Below are 16262 nucleotides of genomic sequence, written 5' to 3' on the forward strand. Positions count from 1 at the left end.
AAAAATTCAAGTTTACAGAGTTTTAGTGTCAGTACTACATTAAACTATTATATATTATGTTGAAAATAATCTATAACTAGATTAAAAAGTTCGTTGAGACAAACTTTAAGTTGGCTTGAAAAAGCCTAGCCTGAAAGTTTAAAGTAGTTTATAAACTTTAAAGTTTGAAAGTTTTCAGTTTGAAAGTTTCAGTTTTAGTTTAGTAGTTTTGATAGATAGTCAGGGAAAGGTGGTTGCTAGGATTTTACTATGCGGTTGCTAAGGTACTTAGGATGGTTACTAGGCTGTTGCTATGTGGTTGCTAGGGTACTCGGGTGGTTGCTAAGGTGTTGCTAGGCGGTTGCTAGGGTACTCGGGGTGGTTGCTAGGGTGTTGCTATATGGTTGCTAGGGTACACGGAGTAGTTGCTAAGGTGTTGCTATGCGGTTGCTAGGGTACTCTGGGTGGTTGCTAGGGAGTTGCTATGGTAACCTGGGTGGTTGCTAAGGTGTTGCTAGGCAGTTGCTAGGGTGTTCTGGGTGGTTGTTAGGTGGTTGCTATGGTAAACTGGGTGGTTGCTATGATGTTGCTAGGTGGTTGGTAGTTTTCACAGATGGTTACTATGGAGTTTTTATGGAGTTTTTATAGTTATTAGCATGTTTTTAGCCCACTTTAGCACTAAGCTAATCACTATTAGCATGTAGTTATTCACTGCTAGCATGTGTAGCATTTTGGAAGTCCAGATTGCTAGCATGAGTCAAAAGAGCCAACCGCCATGTCTCTACGATGTTCTGATGCAGAGATATAAATCTTGCAAAACGGTTGCTAGGGTACTCTGTTTGGTTGCTAGGGAGTGGCTTGGCAGCTACCAATGATGATACTCCAAAGGCTGCTTGACAATATAAACCAACCCCCATGTCTGTACGATGTTCTGATGCAGAGATATAGATTTTGCAAAACGGTTGCTAGGGTACTCTGTTTGGTTGCTAGGGAGTGGCTTGGCAGCTACCAATGATAATATTCCAAAGGCTGCTTGACAATATAAACCAAACTCCATGTCTGTACGATGTCCTGATGCAGAGATATAGATTTTGCAAAACGGTTGCTAGGGTACTCTGTTTGGTTGCTAGGGAGTTGGTTGCTAAGAAGTGATAGATAGATAGATTTAGTTTGATAGATAGATAGATAGATAGATAGATAGATGAGAAGTGATAGATTTAGTTTGATAGATAGATAGATAGATTTAGTTTGATAGATAGATGAGAAGTGATAGATAGATAGATAGATAGATAGATAGATAGATAGATAGATAGATAGATGAGAAGTGATAGATTTAGTTTGATAGATAGATAGATAGATAGATAGATAGATAGATTTAGTTTGATAGATAGATAGATGAGAAGTGATAGATAGATAGATAGATAGATAGTTAGATGAGTTTGAATGAGTTTCAATGGATTAGAAAAAGTACATAGAATGGCACTTGAGTCTAATTGAGTTTTTGAGTCTAATAGGCTTCCGTAGTTTAAATTTGAATTTTGACAGTTGGAATTTGAAAGTCTTGGCTCATTTGAACATTCCGTCAATGAAAGTCAATGGGATTTTTCCGAGCTTTAATAGTCATTTTTAGGAAAACCGTAAGTCGGATCACTTAGAAAAGATATAGCACACTTGGTCAGAACAGTCTTAAGGTTTGAGCCGAATTTAGTAGTTCTAGCTTTAAAGCTCTAGGACGAGTTAGTGTTAGAAATTTTAGTCTCAGAAGAATAATAATAACTAGAATGTACATTTCCTGAAGAAAATGTGAATGGTGCTTGCAGTGGCAAAATTCGCCACTCGGTTGCTAGGGTGCTGTAATTGGTTGCTAGGGCGTGGCCATGAAGTCACTACTTATTGGCGGCTTGATAGGCCGAGTCAAAAGAGCCCAGCCCCAAGTCTCTACGACCTTCTAAACCAAAGATATTATCTCACAGATTTGGCCCAATGTTAAGTCTATGGGAGTTTTTTCAGCCTTTTTTTCGTACGCTGTGCGAACATCGTACACCCAATCGCTTAGAAAAGTCATAGCACACCTCTCCTCAATAAGCCGGTCGCTTTGACACTTCATTCGTGGGTCTACGACAAACGGTGCGGAACGAGTTAAGCGCCAAAGTTTTGTTCAGGTGAATAGTAATTACAATACTAGAATGTACATTTCCTGAAGAAAATGTGAATGGTGCTTGCAGTGGCAAAAATCGGCACCGGTTGCTAGGGTGCTGTAATTGGTTGCTAGGGCGTGGCTATGAAGTTGCTGTGTCACTACTTATTGGCTGGCCGAATCAAAAGAGCCCAGCCCCAAGTCTCTACGAAATTCTGATCCAAAGATATGATCTCACAGATTTGGACCCCATGTTAAGTCTATGGGTGTTTTTTCAGCCATTTTTTTCGTACGCTGTGCGAACATCGTACACCCGATCGCTTAGAAAAGTCATAGCACACCTCTCCTCAATAAGCCGGTCGATTTGACACCTTATTTGTGGGTCTAGGACAAACGGTGCGGGACGAGTTACGCGCCAAAGTTTTGTTCAGGTGAATAGTAATTACAATACTAGAATGTACATTTCCTGAAGAAAATGTGAATGGTGCTTGCAGTGGCAAAATTCGGAACCCGGTTGCTAGGGTGCTGTAATCGGTCGCTAGGGCGTGGCCATGAAGTCACTACTTATTGGCGGCTTGATAGGCCGAGTCAAAAGAGCCCAGCCCCAAGTCTCTATGACCTTCTAAACCAAAGATATGATCTCACAGATTTGGCCCCCATGTTAAGTCTATGGGAGTTTTTTCAGCCGTTTTTTCGTACGCTGTGCGAACATCCTACACCCGATCACTTAGAAAAGTCATAGCACACCTCTCCTCAATAAGCCGGTCAATTTGACACCTCATTCGTGGGTCTACGACAAACGGTGCGGGATGAGTTACGCGCCAAAGTTTTGTTCAGGTGAATAGTAATTACAATACTAGAATGTACATTTCCTGAAGAAAATGTGAATGGTGCTTGCAGTGGCAAAATTCGGCACCCGGTTGCTAGGGTGCTGTAATTGGTTGCTAGGGCGTGGCTATGAAGTTGCTGTGTCACTACTCATTGGCTGGCCGAATCAAAAGAGCCCAGCCCCAAGTCTCTATGAACTTCCAATCCAAAGATATGATCTCACAGATTTTGACTCAATGTTAAGTCTATGGGAGTTTTTTCAGCCATTTTTTTCGTATGCTGTGCGAACAGCGTACACCCGATCACTTAGAAAAGTCATAGCACACCTCTCCTCAATAAGCCGGTCGATTTGACACCTCATTTGTGGGTCTACGTCAAACGGTGCGGGACGAGTTACGCGCCAAAGTTTTGTTCAGGTGAATAGTAATTACAATACTAGAATGTACATTTCCTGAAGAAAATGTGAATGGTGCTTGCAGTGGCAAAACACCGGACTCGGTTGCTAGGGTGCTGTAATTGGTTGCTAGGGCGTGGCTATGAACTACCTATTGGCGGCTTGATAGGCCGAGTCAAAAGAGCCCAGCCCCAAGCCTCTATGACCTTCTAAACCAAAGATATGATCTCACAGATTTGGCCCCCATGTTAAGTCTATGGAAGTTTTTTCAGCCGTTTTTTCGTACGCTGTGCGAACATCGTACACCTGATTGCTTAGAAAAGTCATAGCACACCTCTCCTCAATAAGCCGGTCGATTTGACACCTCATTCGTGGATCTACGTCAAAAACTGCGAGACGAGTTACGCGCCAAAGTTTTGTTCAGGTGAATAGTAATTACAATACTAGAATGTACATTTCCTGAAGAAAATGTGAATGGTGCTTGCAGTGGCAAAATTCGCCACTCGGTTGCTAGGGTGCTGTAATTGGTTGCTAGGGCATGGCTATGAAGTTGCTGTGTCACTACATATTGGCTGGCCGAATCAAAAGAGCCCAGCCCCAAGTCTCTATGACCTTCTAAACCAAAGATATGATCTCAAAGATTTTGACCCATTGTTAAGTCTATGGGAGTTTTTTTCAGCCGTTTTTTTCGTCCACTGTGCAAACATCGTACACCCGATCGCTTAGAAAAGTCATAGCACACCTCTCCTCAATAAGCCGGTCGATTTGACACCTCATTCATGGGTCTACGACAAACGGTGCGGGACGAGTTACGCGCCAAAGTTTTGTCTAGGTGAATAGTAATTACAACTAGAATGTACATTTCCTGAAGAAAATGTGAATGGTGCTTGCAGTGGCAAACCACCGGACTCGGTTGCTAGGGTGCTGTAATTGGTTGCTAGGGCGTGGCTATGAAGTTGCTGTGTCACTACTTATTGGCTGGCCGAATCAAAAGAGCCCAGCCCCAAGTCTCTACGAACTTCTGATCCAAAGATATGATCTCACAGATTTGGACCCCATGTTAAGTCTATGGGAGTTTTTTCAGCCGTTTTTTTTGTACGCTGTGCGAACATCGTACACCCGATCGCTTAGAAAAGTCATAGCACACCTCTCCTCAATAAGCCGGTCGATTTGACACCTCATTCGTGGGTCTACTACAAACGGTGCGGGACGAGTTACGCGCCAAAGTTTTGTTCAGGTGAATAGTAATTACAATACTAGAATGTACATTTCCTGAAGAAAATGTGAATGGTGCTTGCAGTGGCAAAATTCGGCACTCGGTTGCTAGGGTGCTGTAATTGGTTGATAGGGCGTGGCCATGAAGTCACTACTTATTGGCGGCTTGATAGGCCGAGTCAAAAGAGCCCAGCACCAGGTCTCTATGACCTTATAAACCAAAGATATGATCTCACAGATTTGGCCCCCATGTTAAGTCTATGGGAGTTTTTTCAGCCATTTTTTCGTACGCTGTGCGAACATCGTACACCTGATTGCTTAGAAAAGTCATAGCACACCTCTCCTCAATAAGCCGGTCGATTTGACACCTCATTCGTGGATCTACGTCAAAAACTGCGAGACGAGTTACGCGCCAAAGTTTTGTTCAGGTGAATAGTAATTACAATACTAGAATGTACATTTCCTGAAGAAAATGTGAATGGTGCTTGCAGTGGCAAAATTCGGCACTCGGTTGCTAGGGTGCTGTAATTGGTTGATAGGGCGTGGCCATGAAGTCACTACTTATTGGCGGCTTGATAGGCCGAGTCAAAAGAGCCCAGCACCAGGTCTCTATGACCTTATAAACCAAAGATATGATCTCACAGATTTGGCCCCCATGTTAAGTCTATGGGAGTTTTTTCAGCCATTTTTTCGTACGCTGTGCGAACATCGTACACCTGATTGCTTAGAAAAGTCATAGCACACCTCTCCTCAATAAGCCGGTCGATTTGACACCTCATTCGTGGATCTACGTCAAAAACTGCGAGACGAGTTACGCGCCAAAGTTTTGTTCAGGTGAATAGTAATTACAATACTAGAATGTACATTTCCTGAAGAAAATGTGAATGGTGCTTGCAGTGGCAAAATTCGGCACCCGGTTGCTAGGGTGCTGTAATTGGTTGCTAGGGCGTGGCCATGAAGCCACTAGTTATTGGCGGCTTGATAGGCCGAGTCAAAAGAGCCCAGCCCCAAGTCTCTATGACCTTCTAAACCAAAGATATGATCTCACAGATTTGGCCCCCATGTTAAGTCTATGGGAGTTTTTTCAGCCGTTTTTTCGTATGCTGTGCGAACATCGTACACCCGATCGCTTAGAAAAGTCATAGCACACCTCTCCTCAATAAGCCGGTCGATTTGACACCTCATTCGTGGGTCTACGACAAACGGTGCGGGACGAGTTACGCGCCAAAGTTTTGTTCAGGTGAATAGTAATTACAATACTAGAATGTACATTTCCTGAAGAAAATGTGAATGGTGCTTGCAGTGGCAAAACTCAGCACTCTTGATTAGCATGATGCTAACATAATTACCGTCCTGCTAGGATGTTTTTAGCAAGATGCTAACAGATTAGCATGTTGCTAGCATGATGCTCACACCCATAGCATGATACCAGCATGTTTTTAGCAAGATTCTAATCATGTTAGCATAATGCTAGCAAAACATACTAACATGATTAGCATAATGCTAGCATGATGCTAGCATGATTACCATTTTGCTAGCATGTTTTTTAACAAGATGCTAACATGATTAGCATGTTGCTAGCATGATGCTAACACCCTAAGCATGCTGCTAGCATGTTTTAAACAAAATGCTAGTCATGTTAGCATAATGCTAGCAACATGCTAACATGATTAGCATAATGCTAGCATGATGCTAAAGCATGATTACCATGTTGCTACCATTATTTTAACCAAATGCTAATCATGTTAGCATTATGTTAGCAACATGCTAACATGATTAGCATGTTGCTAGCATGATGCTAACACCCTTAGCATCCTGCTAGCATGTTTTAAACAAGATGCTAATCATGTTAGCATAATGCTAGCAAACATGCTAACATGATTAGCATAATGCTAGCATGATGCTAGCATGATTACCATGTTGTTAGCATGATTTTAACAAGATGCTAATCATGTTAGCATAATGTTAGCAACATGCTAACATCATTAGCATAATGCTAGCATGATGCTAGCATGATTACCATGTTGTTAGCATGTATTTAACAAGATGCTAACATGATTAGCATGTTTGCTAACATGATGCTAACATGATTAGCATGCTACTAGCATCATGCTAACACAATTAACATGCCACTAGCATTATTCTAACACATTTTTACTAGTATGTGTCATGTTTAAACCTTAAGCTAATCACTATTAGCATGTAGCTATTCACTGCTAGCATGTGTAGCATGGTGGAAGTCCAGTTTGCTAGCATGAGTCAAAAGAGCCAACCGCCATGTCTCTATAATGTTCTGATGCAGAAATATAGGTGTTTCAAAACGGTTGCTAGGGTACTCTGTTTGGTTGCTAGGGAGTGGCTTGGCAGTGGCTTGGCAGTTGCCAATGATGATACTCCAAAGGCTGCTTGACAATATAAACCAACCCCCATGTCTTTATGATGTTCTGATGCAGAGATATGGATCTTGAAAAACGGTTGCTAGGGTAATCTGGTTGGCTGCTAGGGAGTGGCCTGGTAGCTACCAATGATGATACTCCAAAGGCTGCTTGACAATATAAACCAACCCCCATGTCTTTACGATGTTCTGATGCAGAGATATAGATCTTGCTAAACGGTTGCTAGGGTACTCTGTTTGGTTGCTAGGGAGTGGCTTGGCAGCTGCCAGTAATGATAAACCAAAGGCTGCTTGCCAGTATGAATGCTATAAACCAACCCCCATTCCTCTATGATGTTCAGATTTGAAGATATCCCCTCTATGCTTTGGGTTGCTAGGGTGCTCTGAATGGTTGCTAGGGCGTGGCTATGATGTCTTGAAGGTGATTCGTGATTGGCCGTTTGCTGCCCCGAGTCAAATGAGCCCACCCTCATGTTTCTATGACACTCCTATCCAAAGATATTCATTTGATCTTTTTCAATGGAAGTCTATGGAACTTGTTGCTATGGTGCTCTATATGGTTGCTAGGGCGTGGCTTGATAGCTTCACAATGATCCTGAGAGACTGATTGGTTGCCTGAGTAATATGAGCCCACCCCCTTGTCTCTATGACATTGTGATCCAGAGTTATGTTCAATACAAAATCCCTATGTAATTTCCCATAGTAGGAAAAACACAGTACTTCCTGGTTCATGGGCACGGCTTCACCATAGTATGTCTATGGGGCAACTTTGGGCAGCTCTTGCGCCCCAGGGGTACAACTTACACCCCATTTTGAGGTATGGTCTGAGAGAGCCTATCAGGCTCTTCAAACCTGGTAACCCACATGTTTCTATGAAATTCTCGTTAGGAGCTATTACTCGTCAAAGTTTGTCCCAATGCAAAGTCTATGGGATTTTTTTCGCTACTTTTTCGCCCGCCGGACGAACATCGTACACCCGATCGCTTATAAAAGTCATAGCACACCTCTCCTCAATGAGCCGGTCGATTTGACACCTCATTCATGGGTCTAGGACAAAAACTGCGGGAGGAGTAGCGCGCAGAAAAAAAGTGGAAGAAAATGAGTGTCTGTGTCTGAGAGAGAAAGGCTTCTAAGGGCCTGCGTGTGTGAGTGTGTGTGAGAAAGTGACAGTTGAAATTCAAATTTCTGAAGATTCCGCCATTGAAAGTCAATGGGACTTTTTTGGCCGCTTTTTCGCCCCCTGTGCGAACATCATTGGTCCGATCGCTTAAAAAAAAATAGCACACCTCTCCTCAATAAGCCGGTCGATTTGACACCTCATTCATGGGTCTAGGACAAACGCTGTGGGAGAAATAGCGCGCAGAATTAAAAGTGGAAGAAAATGAGTGTCTGTGTCTGAGAGACAAAGGCTTCTAAGGGCCTGCGTGTGTGAGTGTGTGTGAGAAAGTGACAGTTGAGAGAGACGGAATGTTCGTGAATTTGAATTTTTCAATGTAAGTCAATGGGACTTTTTTGGCCGCTTTTTCGTCCGCTGTGCGAACATCGTTGGTCCGATCGCTTATAAAAGTCATAGCACACCTCTCCTCAATGAGCCGGTCGATTTGACACCTCATTCATGAGTCTAGGACAAAAACTGCGGGAGGAGTAGCGCGCAGAAAAAAAAGTGGAAGAAGAAGAAGAATAATAATAAGTATGCAGGAGAATAAGAATGGAGCTTTGCCTTTGGCAAGCACCATTAATAATAAGTATGCAGGAGAATAAGAATGGAGCTTTGCCTTTGGCAAGCACCATTAATAATATAGCTGCAAGCAGCAATTACGGGGCCAAGCACAAAAACGGCACAAGAAGCAAGCCAACACGACTGGGAGCATCAGGCTAACTGCAGCAGTGAACAATTAAAGACCTATTAAGATCATTTTATGTGAAAGAGCTGAAAAATGATCAAAAATGAGGATTTACTGCTTCATCACTTTCGACCAATAGGTGGCGCTGTGTCCAAATTGTTGTGGTATGGTCAGAGTGAGGTGACAATGACACTTGCAAAGTTCGGTGTCAATATGTCAAAGCACTGAAGATTTATACAAAAACGGTTTGACATATCGACTTGAAATCCATAACTTTTTGTCGGCATCGTCTGAAGATGACACGGTTCAATTTTGGTGAAAATCGGAGCAACGGTCTAGGAGGAGTTCGAAAAAGTAGGTTTTTAAAGAAAAACAATATGGGGGAAAGGAAGTTTAGCTGACTATGGCAAATTTGATATCTATGTTCTCAGCATGACCCAAAGAATCTACTGAGACCAGTTTCATTTCAATTGGTGAATGCAGTCAAAAGTTATTAACATTTTTGTACATTTTGTTATAACTTTTGGCCACAAGGTGGTGCTGGTCTGAAACTTCTCAAGCACTTTCAGGGCATTGTCCTGATGACCCATACCGAGTTTCGTAACGATACACAAATGCATTCACAAAATACAGCATTTTAGCACAAATTTCAAAATGGCCGAAGAACAAAATGGCCCATATGAGAAAATTGGATATCATTCGACTCGGCATGATGCCTCGAATCTAAAGAGACCAAATTTATGAATTTTTGTCAAACCCATTAGAAGTTAAAAGCAAAAATAGCCATTTTTCATATCTCCACTCCAGTAGGTGGCACTGCGCCGAAACACTGCATGATGCCTCAGGTCATGCTTGTGATGACATGTACCAAGTTTGGTCTAAATATGATAAAGCAGTGCAGAGATACAGCTTCAGGAGTGGGTTTTGCATCATGACTCAAATTCGTTGCTCCAGTATATGAAAACGATTTGACGTATCGACTTGAAATCCATAACTTTTTGTCAGCATGGTCTGACGATGATACGGTTCAATTTTGGTGACAATCGGAGCAACGGTCTAGGAGGAGTTCGAAAAAGTAGGTTTTTAAAGAAAAACAATATGGCGGACAGGACGTTCAGCTGACTATGGAAAATTTGATATCTATGTTCTCAGCATGACCCAAGGAATCCACTGTGACCAGTGACATTACAATAGGTGAATACAGTCAAAGGTTATTAGCATTTTTGTAACATTTTGTTTTAACTTTTGACCACAAGATGGCGCTGTGCCGAAACTTCTCAGTCTCCTTCAGGGCATTGTGCTGATGACCCATACCAAGTTTTGTAAAGATACGTTAATGCGTTCGTAAAATACAGCATTTTAGCACAAAATTCAAAATGGCCGACGGCCAAAATGGCCGAATTGGGAAAATTGGATATCATTCGACTCGGCATGATTCCCCGAATCCAACGAGACCAAATTTATGATTTTTGGACAAACCCATCAGAAGTTATAAGCAAAAATACCCATTTTTCATATCTCCGCACCAGTAGGTGGCGCTGCGCCGAAACACTGCATGGTACCTCAGGTCATGCTTGTGATGACATGTACCAAGTTTGGTCTGAATACGATAAAGCGTTGCGGAGATACAGCCTTACTTCTGTTTTCGCAAGCACTACGTACAATTCGTTCGTTAGTTTTTCGAAAACGGTTTGAGGAATCAACTTGAATTCCATAACTTTTTGTCAGCATGGTCTGAAGATGATCTGATTCAATTTTCATGAAAATCGGAGTAACGGCCTAGGAGGAGTTCGAAAAAGTAAGTTTTTCAGAAAATTCAAAATGGCGGAAAAATTTTCATGACGGAAAATGACGTCATATGGTGCGTTCGATTCGTCTTGAGCCAAGGAATAAGAGGAAAAAAGAATTGTGTTTCTAGCCCTTATGGTTCAAAAGTTATTAACATAAACATAAGTGCAACTTTGGACAGCTGGTGGCGCTAGAGGGATTGAGTTAGAGACTCCAAATTTGCTATGGACAAAGGTCAGACTGTCCTCTGACAGTGTGCCAAATTTCACAACTTTCCCGCCAGCGGTTCTATGGGCTGCCATAGACTTCAAGAGCGGAAGAAGAAGAAGAATAATAATAAGCGTACGGAACGCCAACAATAACAATAGGTGCCTAAGCACCTTCGGTGCTTGGCCCCTAACTAGAATGTACATTTCCTGAAGAAAATGTGAATGGTGCTTGCAGTGGCAAAATTCGCCACTCGGTTGCTAGGGTGCTGTAATTGGTTGCTAGGGCATGGCTATGAAGTTGCTGTGTCACTACATATTGGCTGGCCGAATCAAAAGAGCCCAGCCCCAAGTCTCTATGACCTTCTGATCCATAGATATGATCTCACAGATTTTGACCCAATGTTAAGTCTATGGGAGTTTTTTCAGCCGTTTTTTCGTACGCTGTGCGGACATCGTACACACGATCGCTTAGAAAAGTCATAGCACACCTCTCCTCGATAAGCCGGTCGATTTGACACCTCATTCATGGGTCTACGACAAACGGTGCGGGACGAGTTACGCGCCAAAGTTTTGTTCAGGTGAATAGTAATTACAATACAAGAATGTACATTTCCTGAAGAAAATGTGAATGGTGCTGTAATTGGTTGCTAGGGCGTGGCTATGAAGTTGCTGTGTCACTACTTATTGGCTGGCCGAATCAAAAGAGCCCAGCCCCAAGTCTCTATGACCTTCTGATCCAAAGATATGATCTCATAGAATTTGACTCAATGTTAAGTCTATGGGAGTTTTTTTCAGCCATTTTTTTCGTACACTGTGCGAACATCGTACACCCGATCGCTTAGAAAAGTCATAGCACACCTCTCCTCAATAAGCCGGTCGATTTGACACCTCATTCGTGGATCTACAACAAACGGTGCGGGACGAGTTACGCGCCAAAGTTTTGTTCAGGTGAATAGTAATTACAATACTAGAATGTACATTTCCTGAAGAAAATGTGAATGGTGCTTGCAGTGGCAAAATTTGGCCCCGGTTGCTAGGGTGCTGTAATTGGTTGCTAGGGCGTGGCTATGAAGTTGCTGTGTCACTACTTATTGGCTGGCCGAATCAAAAGAGTCCCTATGACCTTCTGATCCAAAGATATGATCTCACAGATTTTGACCCAATGTTAAGTCTATGAGAGTTTTTTCAGCCGTTTTTTCGTACGCTGTGCGAACATCGTACACCCGATCGCTTAGAAAAGTCATAGCACACCTCTCCTCAATAAGCCGGTCGATTTGACACCTCATATGTGGGTCTACGACAAACGGTGCGGGACGAGTTACGCGCCAAAGTTTTGTTCAGGTGAATAGTAATTACAATACTAGAATGTACATTTCCTGAAGAAAATGTGAATGGTGCTTGCAGTGGCAAAATTCAGCACCGGTTGCTAGGGTGCTGTAATTGGTTGCTAGGGCGTGGCTATGAAGTTGCTGTGTCACTACTTATTGGCTGGCCGAATCAAAAGAGCCCAGCCCCAAGTCTCTACGAACTTCTGATCCAAAGATATGATCTCACAGATTTGGACCCCATGTTAAGTCTATGGGAGTTTTTTCAGCCATTTTTTTCGTACGCTGTGCGAACATCGTACACCCGATCGCTTAGAAAAGTCATAGCACACCTCTCCTCAATAAGCCGGTCGATTTGACACCTCATTTGTGGGTCTAGGACAAACGGTGCGGGACGAGTTACGCGCCAAAGTTTTGTTCAGGTGAATAGTAATTACAATACTAGAATGTACATTTCCTGAAGAAAATGTGAATGGTGCTTGCAGTGGCAAAACTCAGCACTCTTGATTAGCATGATGCTAACATAATTACCGTCCTGCTAGGATGTTTTTAGCAAAATGCTAACAGATTAGCATGTTGCTAGCATGATGCTAACACCCATAGCATGATGCCAGCATGTTTTTAGCAAGATTCTAATCATGTTAGCATAATGCTAGCAAAACATGTTAACATGATTAGCATAATGCTAGCATGATGCTAGCATGATTACCATGTTGCTACCATGATTTTAACAAGATGCTAATCATGTTAGCATAATGCTAAGCAACAAGCTAACATGATAAGCATAAAGGTAACATGATGCTAGCATGATTAACATGTAGCTAGCATGATTATAACAACATGCTAAATGGATTAGCAGGGAGCTAGCATCATGCTAACACCCTAAGCATGCTGCTAGCATGTTTTAAACAAAATGCTAGTCATGTTAGCATAATGCTAGCAACATGCTAACATGATTAGCATAATGCTAGCATGATGCTAGCATGATTACCATGTTGTTAGCATTATTTTAACCAAATGCTAATCATGTTAGCATTATGTTAGCACGATGCGAACATGATTACCATGCTGCTAGTATGTTGCTAACAGGCTTCCCATGCTGCTTGAATGTAATATACAAGATGCGAATCATTTTAGCATTATGATTGCTAACATGGTTACATGATTAGCATTATGCTAACATGATTACCAAGTTGTTAGCATGTTTTTAACAATATGCTAATAATTTTAGGATAATGCAACATGCTAACATCATTAGCATAATGCTAGCATGATGCTAGCATGATTACCATGTTGTTAGCATGTATTTAACAAGATGCTAACATGATTAGCATGTTTGCTAACATGATGCTAACATGATTAGCATGCTACTAGCATCATGCTAACACAATTAACATGCCACTAGCATTATTCTAACACATTTTTACTAGTTTGTGTCATGTTTAAACCTTAAGCTAATCACTATTAGCATGTAGCTATTCACTGCTAGCATGTGTAGCATGGTGGAAGTCCAGTTTGCTAGCATGAGTCAAAAGAGCCAACCGCCATGTCTCTATAATGTTCTGATGCAGAAATATAGGTGTTTCAAAACGGTTGCTAGGGTACTCTGTTTGGTTGCTAGGGAGTGGCTTGGTAGCTACCAATGATGATACTCCAAAGGCTGCTTGACAATATAAACCAACACCCATGTCTCTACGATGTTCTGATGCAGAGATATAGATCTTGCAAAACGGTTGCTAGGGTACTCTGTTTGGTTGCTAGGGAGTGGCTTGGCAGCTGCCAGTAATGATAAACCAAAGGCTGCTTGCCAGTATGAATGATATAAACCAACCCCCATTCCTCTATGATGTTCAGATTTGAAGATATCCCCTCTATGCTTTGAGTTGCTAGGGTGCTCTAAATAGTTGCTAGGGCGTGGCTATGATATCTTGAAGGTGATTCGTGATTGGCCGTTTGCTGCCCCGAGTCAAATGAGCCCACCCTCATGTTTCTATGACACTCCTATCCAAAGATATGCCTTTGATCTTTTTCAATGGAAGTCTATGGAACTTGTTGCTATGGTGCTCTATATGGTTGCTAGGGCGTGGCTCGATAGCTTCACAATGATCCTGAGAGACTGATTGGTTGCCTGAGTAAAATGAGCCCACCCCCTTGTCTCTATGACATTGTGATCCAGAGTTATGTTCAATACAAAATCCCTATGTAATTTCCCATAGTAGGAAAAACACAGTACTTCCTGGTTCATGGGCACGGCTTCACCATAGTATGTCTATGGGGCAACTTTGGGCAGCTCTTGCGCCCCAGGGGTACAACTTACACCCCATTTTGAGGTATGGTCTGAGAGAGCCTATCAGGCTCTTCAAACGTGGTAACCCACATGTTTCTATGAAATTCTCGTTAGGAGCTATTACTCGTCAAAGTTTGTCCCAATGCAAAGTCTATGGGATTTTTTTCGCTACTTTTTCGCCCGCCGGACGAACATCGTACACCCGATCGCTTATAAAAGTCATAGCACACCTCTCCTCAATGATCCGGTCGATTTGACACCTCATTCATGGGTCTATGACAAAAACTGCGGGAGGAGTAGCGCGCAGAAATTGTGTCCAGAAGAAGAAGAAGAAGAATAATAAGTATGCAGAAGAATAAGAATGGAGCTTTGCCTTTGGCAAGCACCATTAACTAGAATGTACATTTCCTGAAGAAAATGTGAATGGTGCTTGCAGTGGCAAAACTCAGCACTCTTGATTAGCATGATGCTAACATAATTACCGTCCTGCTAGGATGTTTTTAGCAAGATGCTAACAGATTAGCATGGTTCTAGCATGATGCTAACACCCATAGCATGATGCCAGCATGTTTTTAGCAAGATTCTAATCATGTTAGCATAATGCTAGCAAAACATGCTAACATGATTAGCATAATGCTAGCATGATGCTAGCATGATTACCATGTTGCTACCATGATTTTAACAAGATGCTAATCATGTTAGCATAATGCTAGCAACATGCTACCATGATTAGCATAATGGTAACATTATTCTAGCATGATTACCATTTCTTTAGCATGTTTTTAACAAGATGCTAATATGATTAGCATGTTGCTAGCATGATGCTAACACCCTAAGCATTCTCTTAGCATGTTTTAAACAAAATGCTAGTCATGTTAGCATAATGCTAGCAAGATGCTATCATGATTAGCATAATGCTTGCATGATGCTTAGCATGATTACCATGTTGCTAGCATTATTTTAACCAAATGCTAATCATGTTAGCATTATGTTAGCAACATGCTAACATGATTAGCATGTTGCTAGCATGATGCTAACACCCTTAGCATGCTGCTAGCATGTTTTAAACAAGATGCTAATCATGTTAGCATAATGCTAGCAAACATGCTAACATGATTAGCATAATGCTAGCATGATGCTAGCATGATTACCATGTTGTTAGCATGATTTTAACAAGATGCTAATCATGTTAGCATAATGTTAGCAACATGCTAACATCATTAGCATAATGCTAGCATGATTACCATGTTGTTAGCATGTATTTAACAAGATGCTAACATGATTAGCATGTTTGCTAACATGATGCTAACATGATTAGCATGCTACTAGCATCATGCTAACACAATTAACAGGCCACTAGCATTATTCTAACACATTTTTACTAGTTTGTGTCATGTTTAAACCTTAAGCTAATCACTATTAGCATGTAGCTATTCACTGCTAGCATGTGTAGCATGGTGGAAGTCCAGTTTGCTAGCATGAGTCAAAAGAGCCAACCGCCATGTCTCTATAATGTTCTGATGCAGAAATATAGGTGTTTCAAAACGGTTGCTAGGGTACTCTGTTTGGTTGCTAGGGAGTGGCTTGGTAGCTACCAATGATGATACTCCAAAGGCTGCTTGACAATATAAACCAACACCCATGTCTCTACGATGTTCTGATGCAGAGATATAGATCTTGCAAAACGGTTGCTAGGGTACTCTGTTTGGTTGCTAGGGAGTGGCTTGGCAGCTGCCAGTAATGATAAACCAAAGGCTGCTTGCCAGTATGAATGATATAAACCAACCCCCATTCCTCTATGATGTTCAGATTTGAAGATATCCCCTCTATGCTTTGAGTTGCTAGGGTGCTCTAAATAGTT

The sequence above is a fragment of the Chanodichthys erythropterus genome, chromosome 6 (assembly GCF_024489055.1).
Source record: "Chanodichthys erythropterus isolate Z2021 chromosome 6, ASM2448905v1, whole genome shotgun sequence".
NCBI lineage: Eukaryota > Metazoa > Chordata > Actinopteri > Cypriniformes > Xenocyprididae > Chanodichthys > Chanodichthys erythropterus.